Source organism: Phymastichus coffea, unplaced genomic scaffold, assembly GCF_024137745.1.
Source record: "Phymastichus coffea isolate CEN01 unplaced genomic scaffold, Cenicafe_Pcof_1.1 PCOF00095, whole genome shotgun sequence".
Taxonomy (NCBI): Eukaryota; Metazoa; Arthropoda; class Insecta; order Hymenoptera; family Eulophidae; genus Phymastichus; species Phymastichus coffea.
In genome coordinates this window covers 980671-991380 of record NW_026706906.1, presented here as the reverse complement: position 1 = coordinate 991380, position 10710 = coordinate 980671, and the positions used below count along the sequence as shown (strand labels likewise).

Genomic DNA, 10710 nt, shown 5'->3' with positions numbered 1-10710 from the left:
CGCGCTCGCTCGAGCGGCTGATCAAAGAAACTAATCTGCCTGCTCTACTTCCTTCTTACTCGCTGCTTTTCCGCGGGTCGCTGTTAATCCAATCGCGATGCTACGATTGGTGATTCGATCGAGTTTTTTCTTTTTTTCTTTTTTGCCTTTCTCATTAGTCTCGTCCGTCGCGGTATGTCATGTAGCTGCAGACGCTTATCGTTGAATCTCTTAGCGGCCTACCGGGTATAATCAGGTATACGTACGAAATCAGCTTGGACTGGGACAGGTGCCCGGCAACAGCAACTCGTTAAGGCGAGGAACAAAAGGCTGCATCGCGTGCGCCGAGCGGTATAAAAGCGAAAGTGTAATGCACGCCGAGAGAGAGAGATATATATATATATAAAAATTTGGCTCGCAAGGGACTTAGCTCGGTGGTTTTGTGTGCCAAGCAATACGTAGTCAGGCCACTACAAGCGGCCGAGTCGAGCTTTCGCCTCGGGCCGCGGCCGCTGCCTCGTGCTCAATTCAGCGCTCTTTTTGCCGACGAGAGCTCGAGCCGGCTGCCCCCTGCTTCGCGCATCACGACTGCTTATCTTCTCCGTCTTCTCTCTCCGACGGCGACTCGCGAATCGCCCCGATAATTATTCTAGCTGCCGAGCTCGTCGTTCGGAGATACACGTAAGCCCACGATGAAGCCAATAATTTCCAGACGGTATCCGTGCCTGACCGAAATCTGGAGCTTCCACTGGAAACTTGCCGGGCTATTCTTGTCGCGACCTGCCGCGAACGCCAATGCCAACCTAAACCCGACCGGCACTACTTGCACGACTGGACGCGTTCCACATTTCTCTTTATCTCTTTCTCTCTCTCTGACTTTTTACGTCCATGCTGGCGGATTAAAGCATCTGCCCCGACGACAGGGCCATTGTGTTCTGCAAACAAGTGAAAAATCCAGTCGTCGGATGAAATGAAATCTAAGCGAAACGAGAAGGCAAGAGAGGAGTCGCGCTGTGGAGCAAGGCCGCAAGCCGAGGGAAGCGGAGCCAAGAGTAAATTGCCGAGTGTCGAGCGAGAGACGTGCTGGCTTCTGCTGTGTCTACGTCCTTCGGCCGACCTGCTCCGTTGTCACGTCCCGCTCGCGGATAAGGCGTACACGCCGTGGCCCCGCGGTCCTCCGCGTATATGCTCGAGCAGCCGCTGCGCCGACCTTCCGCTTGCGCCTGCCTTAATTAATATTCGTTCTACTGGCTGCGGACGTATCTTTTCTCGGCGCTTCGTTCGTCGCGCTGGCTAACGACGCGTGTGTCCGTGCGTGCGAAAGAGGCAACGAGACCAGCCGATCCCTTCGCGGATAGAGCTTTATCAATCAGCTCGGGGATGAACGAGGATAAGGATCTTGACGGCTAGGCCGAAAGTCTCTCTCGAGAATCGATACGATATTCTTAGACGCTAGTCCCTGAGTTGCTGCAACGCCGTTAATTGGCGCTGTGTTTGTACGCGCAAGGTGTCGCGCATATTTGCAGTGTTTCGAAGCAAACGACTCGCGGCATCTCGATGGCTCGAGCCTTTCTAAACAGCGTTCAAACAACAATCAAGCATAAGCGTTCTAGGCAGCAAAGATCGTAGATAGCCGCGGAAGCTAGCCCACTCGTTGAAAATCGCGTAAATAACGGCAATAGCCGGGACTGGAGGCCAATAAACAAGCCGAATGGCGTCGGACGTTTACTCGGGCTACTTAAAAGCACACGTACGCAAACCTGCAGGGCCGTTAAGGGCAAACATAATAAAGCGAGTAATGAACTTGGAGCTTTTGCTCGTAGGTAGGGAGAGGCCAGGGAAATCCCACTTGTCTAGTCCCTCTCCGGCTCGAATCAATAGTCAGTTGCGAGGCAAGAAAGGCGAGCGGAGCGTTGCACAAAAGCGCCTCGGCTCTCCGCAATTAGCAACAATTACGCCGACTGTCACGCGACGACAAGACTGCTGGCGCATCGACCGACTACGCTGTCTCCAATTTTTCATCGTTCATCGGCGTCCCTCACCCCCTCCATCTCGTCGTGTCGTCGCCTGCTTATCTTCCGGGAGGGCGTGTATTTTTTGGCTCTCGCCGCGAGCTCTCTCTCTCTCTCTCTCTCTGCATTTTCTCTACGCTGCCGAGTAATTTATCGCCTTCTGTTTATATTTCGCTCGGTAACGGATGCGCTCGCCAGGCTTATAAGCTACGTGTGCACTTTGTTTCCCGATTCGCTCCTGGATTTATCATTACTCTTTAGCTGGGAGTGTTCGAATTCAACAATGACGATATTTCGTTCGTGCGTCATTTGCGTCCACGTCGTGACGCACCTCCTCCGAATTTGTATTAACGCGAATGCCAGCCGATCAAAGATCAGAGGTCACTTACACATTCGCCGCTGAAGTCTCACTCGACAAACGCAGACATACTTGCGCGAACGGATCACGGCGGAGCGAGGTGGGCTACGAACCGAAACAACGAACACGGAGCTGCGAAGAGTGCGATAAGTGGCCCAGAGAGCAACAATTCTTTTCGAGGAAACGAGAAACGAAAGGCGCGCAACTAATCTGCTCTCGTCGTGTCGTGCAGCATCTCTCGGTGTGCGTGCCCGCGAGGCATAGGCACGCACGTTCGATAAACATCCATAAATGCAAGTGCACTGCATCATGATCGGGCTCTCTCTTTCTCTCTCTCTCTCTCTCTCTCTCTCTCTCTCTCTCTCTCTCTCTCTCTCTCTCTCTCTCTCCTCTCTCTAGCTCTCGATTTCTACTTCGACCGGCGCTTCCGTGCTCCCGCCTAGTTGCACGCAGTAGCGGCAGCCACAGCCTCCCTCGCAGCTGCTCGTCGACGCGTCTCTCCCCTCTCCCACGCGGCGTTCGCTTCCAGCCAGGAGCGTTGCGAGGCAAGGCGCTCGCCTTTTTCTCTCCACCTCGCTTTTTTGCGCCGATGACTAATGTCTCGCTCTTTGTTCCGAGGGGCCAAATTAGCATCGACACCGCTGAACGCCTTTTTCGGCACAATTCGGCTGAACAAGAGCTAAAAGAAGTCCGTCACCGCTGTGATTTCGGGAATTACACCGATTCGCACGCTCTCGCCGCTTGAATAATAACTCGATCGATTATCGCTCTCGCTTTATCATCCCTGCGCTTTAATGGCACTTTATCAAATATTCAGTTGTTTTCGCTTGCCGCGAGCTGCGAGCGTCGATATTGCGAGATCAGGGAGAGGAACACTTCAATAATTAAGTATCCTGGTTATTGAAATTTTCCTTAATATCAATACGCCAGGTGGCTTTCCATCCGCTTCTATGCGAACTAGTATTATTAATCCGCTCGAATTGCCTCTCGATAATTATTCCGTTCGCGTTATTCCAAACACGGCAAAATAATTTGAAGTTTCCAAGCGAACGATTCCAACAAATTTTGCAATTTGCAACGATCGATCGTGCAATTACGCTTAGAAAATGAAGCGACGGTCGATCGCTATTTTTATTGAATTGGCCGTAACTGAGAACGTCAAAGACAACGAGTACAACAAAGTTTCCGGATAAATTATTTGCGTCATAGAAATCACGTTCAATGCCAGCGATCGATGCGCAGCTAAAGCTAATCGTGTTTTCTATCACACTCACGGCGAGCCAGCGAGTTAATTCCCAATTCCTGCATACCAATCACATTACTGTTTTGATGAATGCGTTATGCATGAATCGTCTGGATGGCGCTGTACATTGCAGGACAATAAGGGATGACTCCCCTGGCTCAGCAGGAAACGAGGCTAACTCGCGGCTCGAACTTCCGTGACGAAGACGACGACGACCTCGAATCGACGTATATCATACTTAGAGAATCACGTCAATATTAAGCAAATTTCGAGGATAGCTATAGGGATCTGTCGCTCGAGGCTCTCATTATTAATGCCAGAAACCTACGTGTAATATTATTTATAGCACTACGTGGCTTAAATCAGCACTTGAGTAATGCCTATCCGTAACTTGAGTAGTTCATTTTCGCACCATAATTGTAGCCTCGCGGTGCAAGACTGTGGTGCCATCTTAGGTCACGCGTATAAGAATAGTCGCGAGCGCTGATTTGAGATCGGCAATACTGGAAGATGTTGCGCGATACTTGTTACTCGAGTATGATATTGCCTTTGCTTGTACTCGCGTGCTAATATCACGCCGTGCAATAATGGGCTACTTCAGTCACACGTATCATAATATACGATTTCCGAGTGATTGATTGGCTTGGCCTCATTTATCACGCCAAAGACATCGATTAGCGCGCAATAAAAAAAAAAAGAACCACACGATTCGCTCCTAGCGAAACACGATGGGCGCGTCCTTTGTTTTTTGTTTCGTCGAGCTGTTTTGTTTGTTTCTTTGTTTTTTTTTTAATTTTTTTTTTCACGGCGAGCGCAACTTCTGGCATTTATTTGCAACGCCGGCAACTGCATTAATCAACAGTTGCTTATCGCGCATTCCGTTATATGCAAGTCCGCTCGAAAATCTCTTGAACCACGAATTACACTTTGAGAGATTTAGCCTGAATAATCGCTCTCTCGTAAAGTTTCGCGATCTGATTAGCTCGGTTAGCTGTCATCTACGCTCCCCCTTTTCTTTTCATTCGTTAAACTCTCTGCTTCTCTTTTTGGGGAAAAACCATTTAAACTGCACTTTTCAGTCGATTCGCACTCTTGTGCGCGCTATACGCCGCTGAACTTAATTTCATAAGCGAACGATTCCGACATTCTTTTTTTTCTTCTTTTTTTTCTTTTACCTCGTTAAAATCCAATGCGATGAGAATGGGAACGGTACTACTTGTAGTTGGCTTTAGCAGGCATACGCGAAAACGACACTATACGTACTTACAGGCTGTCACGCTTCATCGAATGTACGTTGCAGAAATGTTAGTGCGACTGCCTTCGTCTTTTTTTTTTCCTGCATTATCATGAGTGTCGCCATAAATGCGTGAAATTTTGCAAATATCGAATTCATGGAAATTCGCGTGAGTGCACTTTCCTTCTTCTGTCGTATTGCACAGTTGTAAACAGCATGAAAGCTCTGACTCGACTGCATCTCTAGTCAATTAAATAGCGGAATTTGAAATGACTTCGTTGAGGCATTCCTATGAGCGATACCTCAAAGTGAGTGCTTTGCTCCTGAATTTAAAGAAAATAGAAAACTGACAACAACTCGTGTTGCCGGTATTCTACAATGGGCGCTAAAATCCAACTAAAGAGATCGCACTAGTCTGCGGTTCAAATAGAGAAATCATTGTCCTGGAACCATTGCGCACTTTACAAGAGCCCGAGAAAAAGAGAGAAGATCGAAATAAAGTGTCCAATTGTCGTCAAAGCAAAGCGAATCCCCGAAGAATCGAAAGAAAGAGAAGGAGGCAAAATAAAATAAAAAAAAAAAAGAAAACGAAGGGTCTTACCCGTAACTGTAAACCCAGGGGGAATTCAAAAAAAGCCGTAAAAGTAGTAGCTATAGCGAGCGAGCCGGCGCACACATATAGGTATACGCGTCGGCGGAGCGCGAAGCGCCAGGCTCCGGCGCATAGTCGGTACGTTCCTGAATCCCCCGGGGGAGAGGGGTTGGCTCGGCGCCGCCGCCGTCGCGAAGGGCTGCCGTAGGAAGAGAGAGAGAGAGAAAGAGAGAGAGCGAGAGAGAGAGAGAAGAAGTGGGGGGGATGGTCGGACGCGCCTCATCCTCGCAGTTACGACCTCTGTCGTCAGTCGGGCCGCGCACGCATAGGTTATAATATCCGTCAGTCTCTCGCTGAGCGTCTCTCGCAAGACCTCGTCGTTGTTGTGGTCGTCGTGGTCGTCGAGGTCGTGGACGTGGTAGTCGGTGGATGAACGGTGCCGACGCGCAGTGATCATCCGCTCGCCATGACTTGAGGACGGCGCTCGGCACAGACGACCGCCGAAACGACGCCAGGTTGGAGGCAGCCCCGACGAAGCCGACAGAGCAGGCCCGAGAATGCAGCAGCACGCGAGGACGACGCCGGTGAGCATATCAACACGCAGAGACGTGCGTGCGCGCGCGCGCGCGCGTTGCTCTCTCGCTCTCCGATTATTGACCATGCCGTCCTTGCCGGATAGCGCATGGGCGCGGTTCGGCGCGCGGATCCTCCCTCCCTTGCTGGCCGCTCGCCGCCGATGCTGCTTCTCCATCGAACGTCTCTCGCGGCGGGCCGCTTCTTCGGCTTCGCGCGCGAACACGGGCACCACCCCGAGGCTTCCCATTGCGCGCACCGTGCGACCATACGCACCCCAAATGTGCTTTCTTGGTCATTGGGTTATCGCGATTGCCCGTGACTCACGCTTCCTTCAGGCTTGCTCTTGGGCACGGTTGGACGCGGTTCGCGATTTTTTTTTTTTTTCTTTTTTCGGGGACGGCGCGCGTCGAGTCACCCGCAAATTTTGGCCTTGACGGCCTCGCGCGCCGCCGCGACAACGAGAGCAGCGAGCGCCGGGCGAATTCGAGATCGAAGCGCCCGACACGTTGCCCGAACACGTATCATACGACACACGCGACACAGTTACAGATTTGCAAGCACGCACATACCCGACCAAGAGAGCGAGAGAGAGAGAGAGAGCACATGATTCCGCGGTAAGTAGCTAACGACGCTGTAGTATTACCGCCTTAGAGTCGCGTAAGACTCGCGGCGCGCTCTCGCATCCCTTTCTTCGGGATCGCTCTGGTCTTCGCGTCGATTGCTCTTCGTTCAATTCTTCTCGGCGTCACGCGACTTCCATTCTCCGCCGAGCGAGAGACAATGCCGCTCAATTTCGCGTGCACAGGCGCTCCTCGTTTCTCCTTTTTGCTTTGGCTCGAGTCGAATCCAGGGCGTGTCGTAGTGCGGCACGCGTTCTGCGGCTATTCTCGCGCGCGCTCGCGCTCGGTCGCCCGCCCTTTCGCACGATCAGCTGTTCTATGCGCGCCTGTGTGCAGCCCCTCTCCATATTCGTTTCAGCTCCGCGACGCGCTAATCGACGATTATGTTTGCTGTAATCGGGCTAAGCTCTAGGCGAGGATGCGCGTTCACTTTTGTCAATATTGTTTACATAGCCGAAGGAAATAATTACAACGCGTCCGTCGCTCTACACGGGGCTGAACTTTCTTTCCTGATATCTGCTTTCATTCCTTTGCCTCGTGATTTCTCTTTATACTTTTCTCAGCCAACCGTGATACCTCAAAGTGAGTGCTTTGCTCCTGAATTTAAAGAAAATAGAAAAATGACAACAACTAGCGTTTCATAGCGTATCGTCTCTCTTCTGTGAGGGCACAAAGTCGAGATGATGTATTGCTTGCCATGCCCGCGCGAAACGGAAGAATGAAACAGCCAGACGTCGTTTTCTCGACGACCATCGGTAAAAAAAGCAAACATGTCTCGCAAATTCAGGACAGCGCTTGTATCAATCAATTGCTCTGCCTGCTAAACGCAATTACCACCAGTTCGAAATTAAACTCCGTCGAGTCTCTTACTCTCTCGAGGGGAACGAGAAAACATCGAAATTATTCGACGGATCGCGGAGGCTGCCTCGAGAGCCATTTAGGGCCCAATTGATTTAACCAAGCACCGACAATGACAGCAGTGCGCATTTGGCCTCTTGGCGACCCTTTCACGAAGGCATATAATGAAACTCCGATAATCGGCTGTCTGCAGTCCGTAACGCCCTAATCTGGAAGAGAATTTGATTTGTGAAGTTGCGAGATTGGGAGAGAATTTCTTGTAATTGATCCCATTTCAATGTACGTCTGTCGATCTGCCTTAAAAGCAAAATAGAAAGTAGAAGATTGTTTCTCTCTCTCTCTCTCTCTCAGCCAAGATATAGAGAATTTTCAGATTCGATATTTTCGCCCGCGAGTGAGAGAGGGTCGCGCGCGTTGACCCAATAACGGGGTCGCGGCCGGCATCCCTTCTACTTTGCCCTTCTCGCGCTGGGTCACCGGTTTGAATTTTCGATTTGCATATCCCTCGTCGCGCGTTTCTCGCCGCTTGCTTTCTCTTTGCCTAAGCTGTATCGCCATTTGCTCTCGGGGCGAGCTTGCAGAACGGCCAATCGATTGTTTCGCGAAATCGTATAAACGACGAGAGGTTCGACGCTGATTATGCCATCTCGAGCGTTCGGGCATTCAATTCGTGAAATAATTGCGAAACTTGGGTATAGCAGGTGCGACGGCACTCTGAGCGTTTCAGTGAACGTCAGCCAAGTTTTTATTTGCTATATTCGACGGACTTTATATTTGGCATGGACAATTCGAACTGAACAAACGGCAGGATGAATAACATGGAGACGGTGTGATCAAGCTTCGGGCCATGCTTGTTGCGCGTAAATAAAATATTAATTGTGCTCTAAGCTACGCGTCGGCGTTGCACGAACGAGTGTAGCTTCGAGCTGTCCGTCGCGAAGAAGCAAAGAAACGTAGTCGAGGATTTGATTGAAGCAGTCGGGGGGGAAGGAAACGGACGGAAGACAATGGGAAGAAAACGCTCGCACCTGCGAGGCAACGCGTAAGGCAGCCTGCGTTTCAGCGAACATTTCGGGAGCGCGACACGAAAACGTGTAGTGGATGCCAGTTGCAGGCGGCTTTGAAACAATAAAGCCACTTAGCTGGATCGCGACCTCGATGTTTCTCTCGCCTACTACAACCCCTGTCAAACCTTAAACTTCAGAGCTTTTGCTAGCCTGCGCCATGCTCTCGTTCCCCCCTCCCCCCTTTTTCTCGCTCTCCTTTGTGCTACGTTCCTTTTTTCTAGAGAGAGAGAGAGAGAGAGAGAGAGAGAGGGAGAGAGAGAGAGAGAGAGAGAGAGAGAGAGAGAGAGAGAGAGAGAGAGAGAGAGATCTTCGTGTCAGCTGCGCCTTGCCCTTGGTTTACGAGTGCCACTCTTGGCTTCAGTCACACTCACAAGAATTCGTGTTTCTTTTTTGTTGTTGCACCTGTTCAAGAGAGAGAGAGAGAGAGAGAGAGAGCTTGTTTCTTTCTTTTCTAATGTTTTAGCTAAAAGAGGCTTCTCCAGGTGATGACGCGATTAATCGCGTTTGCTCGATGTTTTTTCAGCGTTGAGAAACAAGTCTATGCAACTTTGAATTCGAGTGATTTCGTACACAAGTTAGATAGAATGAGTATGGCTGATGATTGACTTCCGCCGTTCGTTATAGGGTTATATTATATAGCGAATTTATCGATGTGCTTTTATAAAAGACATTCATCAAATGCACAGAAAGAGAGAGAGAGAGAGAGAGAGAGAGAGAATGGAGTTTTGATGAGAAAATAATTGCAAATTCTCGTAAATCAAGCGCCATGATAGTTGGTAAAACTACATTCAATCAGCCAGTTATATTACGCGTTACATGCTGAAAAGTAGGCCTCTCTCTTTTTCTGACCGAAAGCCCTCTCTCCAAAAGTGCACTTTCTCCGCACAACTAGAATACAGACAGATCCCCGTCCGTCTGCCATCAATAACATTTTCCGAAAGAAATTGAACTGCAAAACAAAAGAAGAAAAATAAATTAGTTTTCGCAAAAGAATTTATCGCGCACGAGCTGGCCGAGAGTAATAATTCATCGGTTCAACGTCTCATTACTTGCATTAAGACAGCTTTGTTGTTGTTGTTGTTGTTGTTGTTGTTGCGTTGATGCTTTCAAGCCTCAGCGCAGATTAATTAAAAGCCGTTAGCCCGAAAACCGCCTATTTTGCATGCTTATACATTATGCCCGCGTATAGAGAGTACCGAATTCCGGTCACGTTGCGGCGCTTTACCTGCCGAAAAGCGATTCTCACGAAGAGCAAGACTTCTCAGATTACCGAGCCAAAACTCTACGTAATTTTCACATTTCGATTTCGCCCGCGCGAGATATCTGCGCCCGTATGCATTATTCGCATTTACTTTGATAGTCATTCGCCGAAAGCTCGACGGTGCCAAAGAAAAGCAATAAATTTGAATGTCGCAAAGGCGTAGATTTTGTATTAGTTTTAGTCTACATACTTCTTTAGTTGCGAGCAAAGTTCACCAAATAAATTTTGTTTCGACGTTTCCATCATTACAAGCTCCGACCGAAAGAAGCGATTGATTTGGGAACAGAAGGAAAAGACGGCGGAAGGAGGATACCGAGAACAAAACGTCGGTAGCATCGATAAAATGGTTTGTACGCGAAGGCCCGCGAGAGATATCACCCGCAGAATGTCCCCTACCGAAATCGCTCTTGAACAACAAAATGCAGTAGCAGTGGCGACAGCCAGCAGCAGCAAGCGTAACAATGCAGGGACCACGTGCTAAGGGAGAGAGAGAGAGAGAGAGAGCGAGCGAGCAAGCAAGCGAGAGCGACGACCTAGTTTTTCGGTGAAGGGCGTGGTCCCGACTATCTAGCTATGTAGCAAAGGGGTTATATGCGCGACGCCGGCTTTTATCGCTCTACGTGTACTTTGCCCAGCGCACACGTGAATTCATTTGCATCTCGACGAGTTGATTTTTGAGAGCTACCGGCCTCTCTTATCTTTTGTTGTTGGCGATTGGTTTTACGGCACTTTTCAGTATCTCTATGTATCTGTATCGACAGATTTTATTGCGGTTTTGGCCAAACGTGAAGCTCAGTGGCTATACAAGTGTGTGATCGATGCGATAAATCTGCTGTGCGACAATTGAATGCTTGGCTGCGACATATCGTCACTTTTCATCTTCAATTTTTCGATGGTGAGTTTTTCTTTT

The 10710-nt window shown here is 49.5% G+C and overlaps 1 protein-coding gene across 5 annotated transcripts in view; it reads left to right on the top strand.

Annotated features, from left to right (window-relative positions):
- Positions 1 to 5742: 5742 nt before the first annotated feature.
- LOC131669638 (dorsal-ventral patterning tolloid-like protein 1) overlaps positions 5743 to 10710 on the top strand; it is a 32665-nt gene continuing 27697 nt past the window's right edge. For all 5 annotated transcript variants that reach the window (XR_009302387.1, XM_058944667.1, XM_058944664.1 and 2 more), the window contains exon 1: positions 5743 to 6002. The gene's annotated coding sequence lies outside the window, so the exon portion shown is untranslated. The remainder of the gene's footprint in view (positions 6003 to 10710) is intronic.